At 41.9% G+C, this 15511-nt stretch overlaps 1 long non-coding RNA gene and 1 pseudogene across 1 annotated transcript in view; both read right to left on the minus strand.

Moving 5' to 3' along the window:
• The window catches only part of LOC118605189, a 509541-nt gene that overhangs the window by 400004 nt on the left and 94026 nt on the right, over nucleotides 1-15511 (minus strand). The window lies entirely within an intron of this gene.
• Nucleotides 8990-9108, minus strand: LOC118606124 (annotated as a pseudogene).

Below are 15511 nucleotides of genomic sequence, written 5' to 3' on the forward strand. Positions count from 1 at the left end.
ATTTGTAATAGACTTACTGAGGATTACCTTTGGCCCTGTTTTAAGATTCTTGATTGTTAAAGTTAAAATTTGATGCCGTTTTTTGAAGCACTTGGATTAGTATTTCCTTACTGACAAAAGAGTGGTGAAACTTGAATCCTGATCCTGCCTTGCCATGACAAGCTCTAGTGCTTTGTGTAGAGATAATATGGTGAAGGAAAAGAATGTGGGCTTTGGATCTAAAAAAAAAAAAAACCTGGTTCAAGCCAGCTACTAACTGTGTGGCCTTGATAAAATCATTTCTCCTCCATGAGCCTTAGTTCATCATCTGGAAAATGAAATAATAATACCTATCTTGCAAAGTTATTATGAAGATTAAATGAGGTGATGTGTATAAAGGGTCTACAATGTTAGGTGCTCAAAGAATGGCATTTACATCATAATTATCATCATCACTAACATCATCATCTTCATGACGTATTGCTATCTCAAAGTGGGACTAGATGAGCTTTAAGCTCATGATCAGCTTTCTCTGATATTCTTTGACATTTTATGACTTCATATTCACATGTATAACAGAAAACTAGTAGTTTGGAAATTCCTTTGACCCAGATTCCAGATAATTGAATGGTTACTATTTCACTCTCCGGAATATACATATAAAAGTGTTTTCTTGATTAAGCCTTGCACTTATCCATTACTGCCAACCTACTATGTGTCAGGCACATGTTAGATAGGGAAGAGTATGCAACAAACCTGACAATTACCCTGTTTAAAGACATATGCATGCTTTCCCCTGCAGGGGCACTAAGAAGCCAGCACAGATTCTTTCAGAAAGTAGCATTGCTCTTTTAATGTCTGGGAATGTCCACTTCCAAAAATCACCATTCAGCTAGAAGCATTCACCAGAGAAACTCCTTACTGTCCCACAGACTGCATGTTTCATGAAAAGAATTTTTTTAAAACAGGCATTAGTTTGACAGAGCTGTACATTTGTTCAGGTTAGAAGCTGCTCATAATAGGACCCATAAATGCAGAATTAGTGAAATGGAAGTTGGATGTCATGGCCAATACTAGTCCTAAACACAAAACAACACAGAATTCAGAGGCACATCATGTTACTTCTTTTCCAGGGGACTAGAGGAGTGCCTTGCTCTACACAAAGGGGACATCCTGAACGACTTTGTGCTAATTGATTACTTCTTAAATCAAAGTTCACTTCAAATACACCTAAGGAAGCTATTTAAAAAAAAAAAAAAGAAATGATAGCAAATGCTTTTGCAAGGCTAAAAGTCATCTTGAAAAGTATAGAATGATTCCTGAACTAAATTTTATAAATCTAGACTACTAGTAATATATCTAGTTCTAGGCTCATGTATCAGATTGCGTAATAAAACTAGGTATATGTTCATTCTCTATGAAAATTCCATTTAAACCTTTCATGTGCATGATTATGTATCGTTGTGGTCTGCAGCCACCAATGAAGCCCAAAAATAATTCATTTCTATTTCATTTCATTAAACAGGCACATTATGAATATGAGGCAATAAATGGCAATTTTCATAAGATTTAGCTCTTTCACACAATAAATTAGCGGGAACGGAGAGTGTCTGAAGGTTTAAGTCCATGCACAGCTCCTTCCCTGATTACAAAGGAAATGCAAGAAGGGAACGGCATGAGCAGAGCACGGAGCCCAGACTGGGAGAGAAAGGCCTAGCTTCCAGAACAGGAAACCTATTTGACTATCAATCTGCAAACTGTATTTTATTAAAAAGGTAATTACCCTCAGGACTCTTATTTGCGAAACCCACTAAAGGAATATTGACAGTTGGAGCTGTATTAAGGTCTCTGAAGTCATCAGAGAGCACTGGCACCTTTCTTATTTGGTTTAGGGTTTGTGGAGGTTTTCTTCTACTCATAAGATATGGAAAACCCAGGAGGAAGTTGCTTTATGACAATAGCTCCTCAGGGCAGAAATCAGAAAAGGGGGGAAGAACGGTGCAGGGTCTTGAGAGCCCTCCTTTGCCTCTTTCTCAGCCCCTCTCCACTCCACCCCAAGTCCTGGCCGGGCTTCAGGGGTGGGTGTGCAGCTGTGTACAGAGCCCTGTGCTCCGAGGGCCCCATGATTGCTTTGTCCTTTCGCTGTCTTTAAATTCTTAATAATTTTTAAATAAGGGGTCTCAAATTTTCACTTTTTCACTGAGTCCCACGAATTATGTAGCCAGTCCTGCCAAGCCTCCACACCTGCACATGAGCATATGTGCACACGTGTACACGCACACACGCGTGCACACACACATACACCCCGCAATCACCTCCAGGCCCTCATCATAACCACTTGTTCTGATCCTTATAATGTAGGGAGGAGGCAAGAGAATTAAAATGTTCATCAAGCCACAATCAGAGACTGCAATATGCTGATCAGCCCTGCAGCCAGGCCAGGAAGACACCTGCAGAACAAGGAAGACTTGCGCTGGGATTGCTAACAACCCATTTCCCACACCATTGAAGAGGAGACAGGAACCCAGAGTCATTTCCCATGGCTAAAATTATGGGGAACCTGAGGGTTAAAGGCTGGGAACTGCCAGCAGGCCTTTCACTCCACATACTCTTCCCCTTCCTCACTGTATGTCCCTATCAAAGGAAATGGAACTACAGAACGACATACAAACTGAATTCCCTGAACACTCAGGGTCCCTCTCAGTGCCTTTATTGTCTCTCTCTCTCTCTCTCTCTCTCGGTCCCTCTCATTCTCTGCCTCTGAGAGGGGACCACAGTGGAGTGTGACCCCTTTTCTAATAAACTTTCCTGTTGACTCTAACTTCGGTGTGTGTGTGGAATTCCTTCCACACTCTCCACCAAAGGACTCTCTTCTCTTGGTGCAGGGCTTGGTCTCCCTCCTCCCACCCCCGCCCCATCCTGTCACTGGGGGAATGTGTCCTGTCCTGCATCACTTACTAGGTCAAGGTGTTGGAATGCTGGTTCGAAGTTGAAATTCAGAGTGGGCTGCCTGTGTTCAAATCCTCCTTCTTAAGAGCTTTGTGACCCTGATTTCCTTCCTCATCTGCATAATGGAGTTATTCGGAGACTTAAATAAGGTCTGTAAAGCACAGAGCATGAATGAGCACTCCTTACAGATGCGTATTCTTGCCATGGTAAATATATGTTACGAATGGGGGGGGAGAAGAAGAAAGACTAGGGCCTCCAGTGTGAAACGCTGCCTGCCGCCCGAGGGTGAGTTCACTGGCCCCTCCTCTATTCACTGAACCACGCTGGGCACAGCACTACGGTCCATCTGTCCGAAACGCAGCATCTCCTCAACTTCAGGTATTCGTGCAGCACTGTCGAGATTTTCACTCCGCCTACGACTTCTACTAACTTAGTAGATTTGTTTAAATCAACTTTTATAAGTGAAGTAGACTTACCGTACTAATAAACTATGCATTATTACTATAAATGGAAAACCAGTATTTCATAACAAAGAGAGAATAATATTGTAATAACCATGTCTGGTGCCAGGTGGGTACTAGACTTACCAGAGAAATCGTTTTGTAAGTTATGTAAATGTCTAACCCATATGCCGTACGTACATGTGAAACTAATATAATATTGAATGCCAGCTCTCACTGAAAAAACTAAAATTTAAAACATTTTTTAAAAGAGGCAGCTATACATAAGTAACATTCGACGTTCTGAAACGTTTTTTTCACATAGCCCCTCAAGTCGCGGGTATCACCAGTGGTGCCCACGCTAACCTTGTTCTCTCTTCCAATGGGCTCTGAGCTCTCCGAGGGGAGCGATCATGTTCTCGTTTTTACGCCACCCGCTAAAGCGCAGCGCACTGTGAACTGCCGGTCCTCCAGAACCGACTCCTGAATGAATACTTGTTAACGAACCGATGAGTGACGGCCCCTTTGCGAAGGTGCTTATGCTGGCTGGTGGCTGTCCCAAGGCCCTAAAACCCACACATCCCAAAAGCAAGGGATTTCTCCAATGCCGCATTTCTCAAAGTGTGGCCTGACAACCACCTATGTCAGAATCACCCAGCGAGTTTGCTAAAAAGTCGATTTTTCTCACCCCAGGCTGAACCAACTGAATCAGAACCTCTGCACAGAAAGTATGGCTTGGTGACAGAATTTTAGGTATTGACATGCAGTAGTAGTAACAGCAGCACTAAAAACAGCTAACGATTATTGTGTTCTGCATATGTACCAGGAATTATGCTAAGCATTTTACATACATTACCTTGCTTAATCCACCTAACAAGTCTGTGAGGTAGGTCCTTGCCAAGGTCACAGAACTATATGAAGGGGCAGGATTGAACCCAGGCAATCTGACTCCAGAACCAAACTCTTTTGGGGAGGAGGGCAGCTTCTAGAATGAGGTCTCACCATAAATTTTTGAGTTTATAAGCTAAGACCTGCCTGCAGTGCAGTTATTATCCAAGCAGAAATCATTAGCAAAAAAACAAACAAACATATTTTAGTTCGTCATGTGCATTCAAAATGCATACTTATCAAAGTTGCCTGACTACAGCTGTAATAAATTTTTTTTTTTTTTAAAGAGTCTTTTGTTATAAAAGGCACAGGGACAATCATGTCATTACCTGGGAGAACAAAGCTGCCCCTTTCAGATCAGAAGACCACCCTGAGGAAGCCGGGATCACTGACCTCCAAGGACTGGTAGAAAGGTCCCAGAAGTGAGCAGTCCCGCTCTGAGGTAGTGAGTTCCCTGGCACTGCAGATGATAAATAATCACTGTCCAGAAATTCTAGAGGAGATTTCTGCCCCTGCTGGGTGACTAAAGTTGATCGGCTCCTGAGATCTCTTCCAAGGCTAACTGTCTAGGATTCTGTGATTTTTTGCAACTAGCAAAAAGAAAATCAATTTAAAGAATTGTTTGAAATAGATATATTTGTGTTCTTTTTTTTTTTTTAAAGGGAAAGAGAAAAGAAAGGGGAAACCACTGTCTGATGTTAGAAAGCATTAAAGTCTCAAAAGCACAAGAGAAGTACAGGACAGGTCCACGCATTGCTGAGCTGCACATTAGCAATCACGAGTCAAAGGAAAACAAAAGACCCACCGAACCAGGCGACTTCCGTCATGGAAATATTCAGTGCAGTGGTCCCTACTCAAGTTCCAGGGTGGAAATTTACAGTTCAATGCCCAGTAGAAACATTTACCTTAATACGAGCTGAACACAATGCACATCTCTTCTCGCTCCATACAATTATTACTTTTTATGGTGGCAAGAAAGATTTTTAAAGCAATAAATTAAATCGTAGTTCTTGAGTCTTCTGATTTAATTCATCCAAAGGAATGGGAGCCATCTTCATCTAACCTAGCTGAGTAGACTGGTGATGAGCAGTTCTTGTCAGGCGGAAGAGTCCATCCTAAAATATTCACCAAGAGGAGAAAGTTCTAGAATGAATCTCTTTAGTGTTTTCTTTCACTGCAAATTTTGGATGTTTTACTTGGAATCCCAGAGGAAAAACCACATATGGGCCTTGTTCCCAGGGCTGCTACTAGGCTGATTGTTTCAACAGTAGTAAAAGTCACTTTATGAAAAAATTGTTGTGAATACTCAGATCTTCCCTCTGCACTATGAGGCATTTACATGGCTTAAATAGGTTCCTATTGATAGGTGACAATAATGGGCTTGGCCACTTTTTTTCCTTGTTAGTATTTTTGTTCACTTAGCTCGTTCTTTAGCTAGCTGTTGTGCTGCTGTCGTTTTTTTCTTCTCTGCAATTTTCTCATTTGTTACTTTGTTTCTGGTTTAACTCTTTGTGATATGAAACATTTAGAGTTACTTTGCATAAATGGAGTCATTTGGCAGGTATATTTCCTGAGACTTTTGTATTTTCTTTGGATCCCTTGGTCAAAGAACACCAGCTTCTCTCGATATAAAATTCCAGGGCCACAGTTGAGTTCTCTTGGAACTCTGCAGGTCTTATTCATGTTCTTCTGACTTAATTATTAATTTTTAAGACCAACACTAACTTGATTTATGTCCTTTTAAAATAACCTCTCTTCTTCCGTTCTCTCTAATTTGGTTGAAAACTTGTCCCCAGATTTAAAATCCTCACCAGGGTTTGTCTTGACATAGATTCTATTTAAAGTTTGCCTTAAAAACCTGAAAAACATTCAATTTCCATCCAAGTGTGTTTTTTTCAGTTTTGAAAAGTTTCCCTCCATTGTTCCTTCAATCATTGCTTATAATCTGTTTGCTCTGTATTTTTCTTTAAAAACTTTCATTATTTCTAGGTTACACTTGTCATCTCTGACTTCTATACCTCTCCCCTCTTTTCACCTTTACCACATTTTTCTGCATTGTAGAGGACTTTCTAAAATTCATCCCCTATTCCTGATAACATTTTCTACAGTGTAGACTCTATATTCCCTGCTTCTAATCAACAATCCAAGTTGGGATTTTCGTTTCTTTGCATGTTCTTTTCGTTCCAGACATTTTAAGAAATGATATCGCTCTGTTTTTCTTATTCAGAATAAGTTATCTTCTCAATTTTGTTTCTGTTCATTGTGAAGTTTATTTCAAGAGAAAAATTTTCCTCTGAGTCTCTGCCACTTCACCCTGCTTCCCTCCTGCTGCAAATTTTCTCTCCACTAAGTTTTGCATTTGGGGGATAGTTTCGTAGGTATTTGTGGAATCTCCATGATTTGATTTTTGGGGGGCACTAGTTTGGACAAATACACACACACACACACACACTCTTAAATGCTATGCTCACAGAAATCTTAGCATGATGAAGAGTGACAGAATATGCTATCCCAAAATATGGCACTTTGGCAGAAGGATTATTTTGAGCTAAGGCACTGTTAAAAGCAGGTGCAAGAAGGGCATTCTGACCTCCTCTTTTCTTCCTGGAAACAGGAGATTTAAAACACCTGTGGGAAAGATGCTCATCCTGTACCAGGATTAAAGAAACATTCTTCCACGGAACCATAGCCAAAAGACTTCTGCATCAATAGGCCTTATTAAAATAATTCTTATCTTCCTTTAGCCTCCCCACACAGTTTAGTCACATTTCCACAGCTGCCTCTCTTTGTTCAATCTAGTGTAAAAACTTTTAGGTTTTGCTACTTCTTCGGGTCTTCATTTCCTTGGGAGGGATCCCTTGTCACATAAAACTATTAATTTGTATCCTTTTCTCCTGTTAAACTGTCTTATGTCGATTTAATTCTTAAGTCCAATCTAAAAAACTCTAAGAGAGTGGAGGGAAGGTAACCTCCACTCTAACAAGCTAACAGTTGCAAACTCAAATGCCCACAAGGTCAGGGAGGGAACTCAACACCAAGAGAGCAGAGAAGCCACTACTCGGCTCTAGTTAGAAATCTAAAAGTTTTGGCAATAAATCCAGATCTTTACATATTAACAAACTAATTTAGAAATTTTTAAAACTTGGCATAAGCCACACGATATTCGTAGGTGGACAAGATTCACTAATATCCTGAGTTAACAAAGCCTGCTGAAGTGGATTTTTCTTGAGCAGACCCAAACAGGCTCTTCTCTCACACCATAAGGACAAATATCTTCGCAGGAGGAATTCTGAGAAGAGGCTTGAGCATCAGTTGTGAAAGGCGGGGTTGGACTGCAAATATGGGTGGTCTCTTCCCATCTTAGGTCCGAGTTTCCTTGACCCTCTCACGTCAGTTGCGAATCTCCCATCGGCACCTCCCACCACTTTCTAAAGTCCTCCTGTCCCCATCCTGCAGTTGTCCTTAGGGACCAAGATTAGTTCATCCTATTTTTTGTCTTTCCTTCTACAAAACACTTCTACCACTTTTCTTTGAACTCTATTATTTTTCACTCTGGTATTATTACATCAACCTGTAATCAATATAAAACTTATTAATAGAATTTTTTAATATCAAGCCCTCAAAATTATCTACTTGCAGATTTTCTCTGATTCCCCCCCCCCCCGCCGCGCCCCCCCCCCCGCCAGGTCTGGAATTGGCTTTTGATAAATATTTATTAAAGTGAAAAGCATGTTTCTGCGATTTTAAACTTCCCAATTGTCCATTTTCCATATTTAAAGAATGAAGATTTCCAGGTCCAGTTTCCTACCAAAGCAGTATCTGAGCCCCAAATGCTGATCTGCAGCCAGTGGTCTCAGCTGTGGGAAGCCTTGAACAGTTAGCATTTTCCATGGTTACCAGCTGTCTCTGGCCCCACCTGCTGGCCACTCACCGTAATCCTCAGCGACAGTGACTGCGAAGATGAATGTCCGTAAAGGTGAAACAGAATCCATTTGCCTTGAAAAGCAGAAATATCTTTAAGGCAAACATTCAAAGGCTCAGGTGGATAGGACAGTAAATCCTTTCCAAGAAAATCCCCTCTCTGCTCACCCTTCCTCTGCTTTCTGGGGTCAAAACTTAAAAAAAAAAAAAAAAAAAAAAAAAGAATCAATGTAACTCTGTGTTGCATGCGGTAGAACCATGACACCAGCTTCAGTATCTAGTGAGTTTACTCCAAGGTCTGCACTTTATGACCTTGCAATCGTCCCGAAATAGAAGGAGCTGTTCTGGGAGGACAGAGACTGTGTCCAGCTCTTCAAAGACCGCCCCTCGGCCATGGGACCTTGAGAAAGAAACCTCTCCCTTCAGTACCTTTAGCGAGTGATTGCTCACGAAACACCAAACTCTTCTCCGACTCTAAAATAACCCCATGAAGCTATGAGCATTAGCGTCAGGCCTTCCTCTTACCATTCCAACTCATGCTGTCCTGTATGAAAGCCACCAGCGAGGTTACAACGACTGAGAACTTGAAATGTAGCTAGCCCGATCTAAGAGGTGCTACAAATGTAAAATGTACACTGAATTTCAAAGACATAGCATGAAAAAAGAATATAAAATATCACATTCGTAATTTTTACATTGACTACATGTTGATATATTTTGAATATAATGGGTTAAGTACAATGTTATTAGTTTCACCAGTTTTCTTTTTTTTATTGTGGCACTAGATTATTTTATCGTATTATTATTTTTAATGGCTACAGCACCTGGTATTCCTAGGTGGTCTTCCATCCAAGTACTAACCAGGACTGACCCTGCTTAGCTTCTGAGATCAGACGAGATCCAGAATGTTCAGGGTGGCATGACTGTAGATGACACTAGATAATTTTAAATTGCCTATGTGGCTCACGTCACGTTTCCACTGGGCAGCACAATCCGAACAGTGGAACGTTTAAAGCTCCCAGTTAAAATATATATCAGCAGAAGGAAGAGTACCTCTGTCTCAAGGGTCTTTTTATTTCTTTTTTTCCTTTCTTTGTATGAGTCTCTGTGATAAAAATAGCTGGGTCTCCTGGTCATAGGATGGTCACTTTTTTCTGTCATCACCTTTGAATCTTGAAGATGGCATCCCTGGACAGAGAGCCAGCCTGCCAAGGAAACCCTGTGAACTCCTCTGTAGAAGATGTCCTGAAAGAGGTGTGAGGCATACTGGCAAAAGCCCTTGGTCCAGAGATGTAAACACAGGGGCCAGGAGCAATTCAAGAACTATAAACAACAAATAAATACACTTATAAAAATGTTCTCACATGCTGATAAAGAAATGGAAATTAGAACATGAGATCTTGTTTGTAGCCCATCAGGACACAGACTTTTATGGAAATTATCGTCAGAGTAGGCAAGGATGTATGAAAATCAGCACATTTATTCTCTGCCTGGGGGAGCTGAAGTTTACATAGCCTTTCCAGAGGTTAATTTATGAAAAAGCAGCCTTAACACTGAGCGTGCCTTCTGATCCAGCAATTTCACCTCCAGCGATTTGTCTGAGACAAGCACCACTACTCAGCACAGTAACTTCTGTAGGGACAGTCATTACTTTAAACGTTATTAACAATAACACCAAACGAAGAAACTCTTTAAATTAAGGCATATGGAGAAAATGGGCAGAGTTTGTTGCCTTCAAAGATTGTGTTACAGTTTACTTAATGATCAACTCCTTCTTCCCTCTCCCCCATCCATACTCCTCAATTCGGCCTCCGTGGTCTTTTTGCACTGAAGATCCAGTCACTCCCCTGTAAAACCCTTCACTTCGTGAAACCCCCAGTCCATACATATCCCTGGGGACCTGGGCCTGCCTCCCTCTCCAGGTTTACCTCCTGACAGGCTCCTCCCCTTGTTTACCTCCAACACCCCTGTGGCCCCCGCAGCCCCAGACACACTCACTGGCTCTGGGCCTTCACTCATATCACTCTGATTGGATGCTGCCTGCAACCTACCCCCACTCTTTTTCTGACAAAGTCTTCCTTATCCTAGAGGACCTGGTACCAAGTGCCACTTCCCCAGAAAGCCATTCCCTAACCCCTCAATCTAAATTAAGTCTCCTTACTTCCTGCCTCCCAGTATCTTCTTTTTCCTTCCTATGACTTATCACGGTCTCTGAAGTTGCATTTATTACTGTGATTATTTGTTGAATGTCAGTCTCCCCACACGCCTATTGGACTTAGGTCACACCTGGCACAGAGATGTTCTATAAATGCACACTGAATAGATGAATGATATTCTAATTAAGTGAAAGGCAGGTTATAGTGAAATAAGTCAAACAGAGAAAGACAACTAACCACTGTCTAATCTCGCTTATATGTGGAATCTAAAAACAAAAACAAAACCAAAACCTAAACTCACAGACACAGAACAGATTGATGGTTGCCAGAGACAGGTGGTGGGGAATGAGAAAATAGGTATAAAGTAGGGAGGAGGCAAGAGAATTAAAAATGTTAAATCAAGCTGCACTCAGACACAGCAATATGCTGATGAGCCCTGCAGTCAGGCCAGGAGGACCCCTGCCGAACAAAGGAAAATTTCTACTGGGATGGCTAACAGCCCAGTCCCCATATCTGTGAAAAGGAAGCAGGAAAAACAAGAGTCTTTAAGTGTCTGCCCTACACAAGATAAAATCATTCATTCCCTATGGCTAAGAGCATGGGGAACCATGGATTAAAGGCTGGGATCTGCCAGCAGGCTTTTCACTCCACATATTCTTACCTTTTCACACTACAGACTCTCCCCCTTCCTCGCTGTATGTCCATATCAAAGGAAACAGGTTAACAAAGTCTTTTAAACTATAGCTCACAGGAACTAACAAATGATACATCAACTGAACTCCCCCGAGCACCCAGGGGTCCTCTGCTGTCTTTGACTCCATGCTCTTTACGCTGTTCTCTCTCCCTGGCCTGGTCTTTCGCTCTCCACTTCTGAGAGGAGACCATGCTCTGTCTGTGGAGTGTGACCCCTTTTCTATTAAACTTCCCTGTTGACTCCACCTTTGGCGCGTGTTGAATTCTTTCTACACTCTCTGCCAAAGGACCCTCTTCTCTCGGTGCAGGCCTTGGTCTCCCCGCAACTGGAAAAATTTGCCCTGTCCTACATCAGGTAAAGTAGGTTAAAAATAAATAAGTGCTGGGGATAAGTAACTGTATTTGATAACACTGTATTATATATTTGAAAGTTGCTAAGAGAGTAGAGCTTCAAAAACTTCATCACAAGGAAAAAACATTTGTAACTGTGTGGTGATGGATGGTTAACTAGACTTATTGTGGTAATTATTTTGCAATATACATAAAAAGCAAATCACCTGGAAGTGAGATGCTACATGACATCTCTTCTCCCTGCGTCCCCACTACACCCATTTCAGCATCCACGCATCTTGGAGCCCATCTCTAGGAGCCTATAATCGCATGGAGAACACAGACTCTACTTTGTATCTGTAACGCAAGTCTGTTGCATATAATTTTCAACGAACAAATGATTTAGTTGTCTGAATAGTTGCGTAAGCAAACACCAATAAAACAGTGAAGATCTTCTATAAAGGAAAAGTTCAGCAAGGCTTCGTGTTCTGCAAACTGACTAGAGATGCATGCTATCTTCAAGTACGCATCCTTTCTGTAGTAACAGACTGGAGGTGAAAGAAGTCAGGCACAGGAAATAGGCAGCTGTTTCTTCCAGGCTCTCTCCAATACAGATGTAGAGAGGGCTGACCCTTCTAATTGGTGCCCCCAGAAAAGTTCACAGAGTACAGAGTTCCAAAAGACTGAGTTCCTCCTGATGGTAGCATTTATTGAAAGCTACCATCAAAAACACAGGGCAGCCCTACCCCCCGATTATCTTACCAGAAGGTGTAAAACTGGCTCAAACTGGTACACATAGTAGCTTATGTCAACAAGAGGTACCCAGAATGGTAAGGGTCGTATTCTGAAAAACAGAGAGAGGAATTGGAGATGGCTAACTCAGAAGACACAAAATTCAGGGGATGTGTAACAGCTGATTAAAAATATCAGGTTACAGAAAAGAGGTGATACTTTTTCCTTATGACTCATAAGGTAAAAGTGAGGCCCCACAGGTGGGGGTTAGAGGGAGGTGGACTCTTGGCTCAGTAGAAGATGTACATGGCAAGAAATTACAATAAACAAAGCAAGTTTGTAACTCAAGGTCAAAGGCAGTAACACAAAACAGAACAAGTTCTTTTTACAAAAAAAGTGCAGGATATGCATGCTGAAGATACATAACTGGATCATTTTGTTCCCTGTCTACCAGGATAAAATGCTAAATCTAACATCCTATGAGAATGCCCCCGAGTTGATGGACTCATGGCTCTCTGACTGGGCCTTGGATTTTCAGCAACTTCCTCTGCTCACAAGGGCTCTACTCATTTGACCTCTTCAAGTCCACAAGGTCCATCTTCTATCTCTATAATAAAGTGTCCATAGACAATGGAAGCCACACTATCCCTCCATTCTTCAGAGCTCTCATCACTAGGGCCACTCTACTTTGACCTCTTTAGGCTTCTCATTTCAGCTGTTCAAGTATGTATGTTTGGCCCTCCCAATGAACTCTAGTTTCCTTAACAAAAGACACAATATGCTTTGAATCCACAAGGACTAGCACGGTCTCTTGCATTTAACAGGCCCTCAGTACATGTCCACGGATCTGCTGCTGCTGGATTCAAGCCAGAGAATGGAGGGAACCCATTCTGTCAAGGTCTTGGAAAACATCTGTGATTTTGTTCGGTGCAGCATTTGCCATCTATCACAGAGGAGACTGAAACAGAAAGAAGTCAAGTAAAGTACAAGGTCACTTGCAGGAGCCCCAGCAACTACATTCCCCAAGGTTGGAATGTTCTCTCCCGCTCTCCAAATAGCAGACCAGATGGTCTCCTAAATCTTGGCTTTTGTGGTTAAACTCTAATTACAATGTTAGTTAGCAATGAGTTCAGTGATACAAAATCACTAGTAGGTTCTTTCCAGGAGGTCGAGCCTTTTTCCTGCCCTCACTAAGAACAGGGTGGCTTTGCCACCAGCCTTGCTCTTGCTATCTGTACTAAAATTGCTTAGCTGTTTAGAAAATGAAATGAGCCCAAGATAAAAAAAAAAAAAAAAAAAAAAAAAAACCTAGCTAAAAGCAACATGCGTTCCAGGAGACAGGAGGTAGCAGCAGCCAGATGGCTAAGTAGCCTCCGACGATATCACAGTCAAATTGAGGGACACAAATCAGAAAATGCTCCTCAGTTGTGCAAATGGCACGTGTCAGGTGCTAAACTCTGAGGTGCACATGCGTGCGTTTGCATAGATGTTTTGTGAATGCGGTTGAGGGAAAAAAATCCTTAAACATTAAGTCCTTAGAATTGTAAATGTCAGAAAGAACTTTTCAAGATCATCTTATCCAGACCCTTCCAAATGCATGAACCCAAGTCTATTCGAACATTTCTCATAAAGGGAACTCATGCTTTGAGAGGCAGTCCATTTGGGGACAGTTATTATTAGAGTTTATTCTCCCTAATATGCTCAGCACCTCACTTTCAATTCCCACTTCAGTTCTTGTTACACTCTCTTAACTAAGCAGAAAAAAAAAGACCCCACATCCATGGATAATTCTTATTAAACAACCGTCAGACTGAGATAGGATGCCAGTGGATGGTTGTGCTCAGGCCAGGTGTCCCCCAGGACCAATCAGATGTGAGCAGGAGGTGAAGTCATGTAGTATGGAGTCTGATCAAAGTGCTGATTCAGCAGAGCTCTCAAGACCCTCTAAACCATTATTTCTTTAAATATCCCAAATACTTAACCTCTCATTACTGGTTTAATCTCAAATTTCTGCACTTAAGCTACTGACATCTTTCCCTGGGGGAATCTGTTCCCTGCTGAATCAGCAGTTTGATGAGGCTCCATACTACATGACTTCACCTCCTGCTCACATTTGATTGGTCCAGGGGTGGACACCTGGCAGGAGCATGACCACCCACTGGCATCCTGTAACAGTCTGACATGAAAAAGTGAGCTGAGCCAATCAGGATGCTCCCCTGAAAATGGGGAACTGAGTAGCTGAGAGACTGTCCTGTGGGTTGCTGAGCTGTGGAAGGTTTCAAATGCTGAGTTTCTTGGGTAAGGGAGAGACATAACTAGAGTTTTGTTTAATGCAGCCACAAGGAGAATGGAAATGAAGAAAAAAAATGCTCAGTGCCAGGGTCAGTGGTTGAGAAGTCACTGCAGTGCCAGGATGTTTCAAAAATCCCTTCCCAAAAAGTGTTTATTTCATGCTAAGTTGCCAACATGGAAGTTGAAATGCATGTAAGCATATCTGATATCACCTTGAGACATGTTTCAAGGCCCCTGTGACTACATTTCTATTCTAGCCATTTCATTTATTTTAGGCTGTGGTATTTAGAATGCTTGATGGCAAAGCTGAATTCAAGCACTTCTAGTTTCTCTGTGAGGGAGGAGGTGTGGGTGGAGATGGAGGGGAGGGGGTCTCATGTGAGAGGCCAGCAACCAAATAAATCAGTGAAATTGAAGGTGGAGGTGGGGTCATAATGCAAACAGCATCCTTTTTAGTATATGTGCTGCCAAAGCAAGCTCTAAACAGCATCGGATACGTCGGCTGTAGTTTGGCCAGGCAGAGGTGATGGTGAGCGTGTGCTGCAACTTCGGGGAGGTTCTCCGTGTGGTTGTACTGAGGACACTACACTCTTCATCAAATCAGGGGTTTCGAAATATTACTACTTTGCTTTGGCCAACTGAAAAGATGTACTCCTCCAATGTGACAGAGCCCACATGAACTTATAGAAAAATCCAGGGGTCAAGGTCAGCTTCATCCAGCCTAGAATCCAGACCTTGAACCAAAAGACCACAACCTAATCTAATCCATAGCCAACTTTCAGTCTGCCCGGATAGCAGTTCGAGGCATTTGGTGAAGTCGAAACAGTATGTCAAGACATTGTTCACTTCTGGATTCAAAGACTGGCTTACAGAAAGGTGAGCCACAGTCACTGAAAATGATCAACGTGATTGCACAGAATAATCTTGTTTGATCACATAATAAACTGTCCACTGTGGAACAAAAGTTTGAGAACCCTACTGTCTACACAAGAGATCATGAAATGGAGCTCAAGTAGAGGCAGGGAAATGGGGAGTGTGAATAGGGAAAGGAAGAGAAGGCATTTCAGAGGTAGGAATTATGATATTTGGTGACTAAGTAGAGCAACTGAGAGAGAGAGGAGCAAAGATGGC

The sequence above is a fragment of the Rousettus aegyptiacus genome, unplaced genomic scaffold, assembly GCF_014176215.1.
Source record: "Rousettus aegyptiacus isolate mRouAeg1 unplaced genomic scaffold, mRouAeg1.p scaffold_m13_p_7, whole genome shotgun sequence".
NCBI classification, from domain to species: domain Eukaryota; kingdom Metazoa; phylum Chordata; class Mammalia; order Chiroptera; family Pteropodidae; genus Rousettus; species Rousettus aegyptiacus.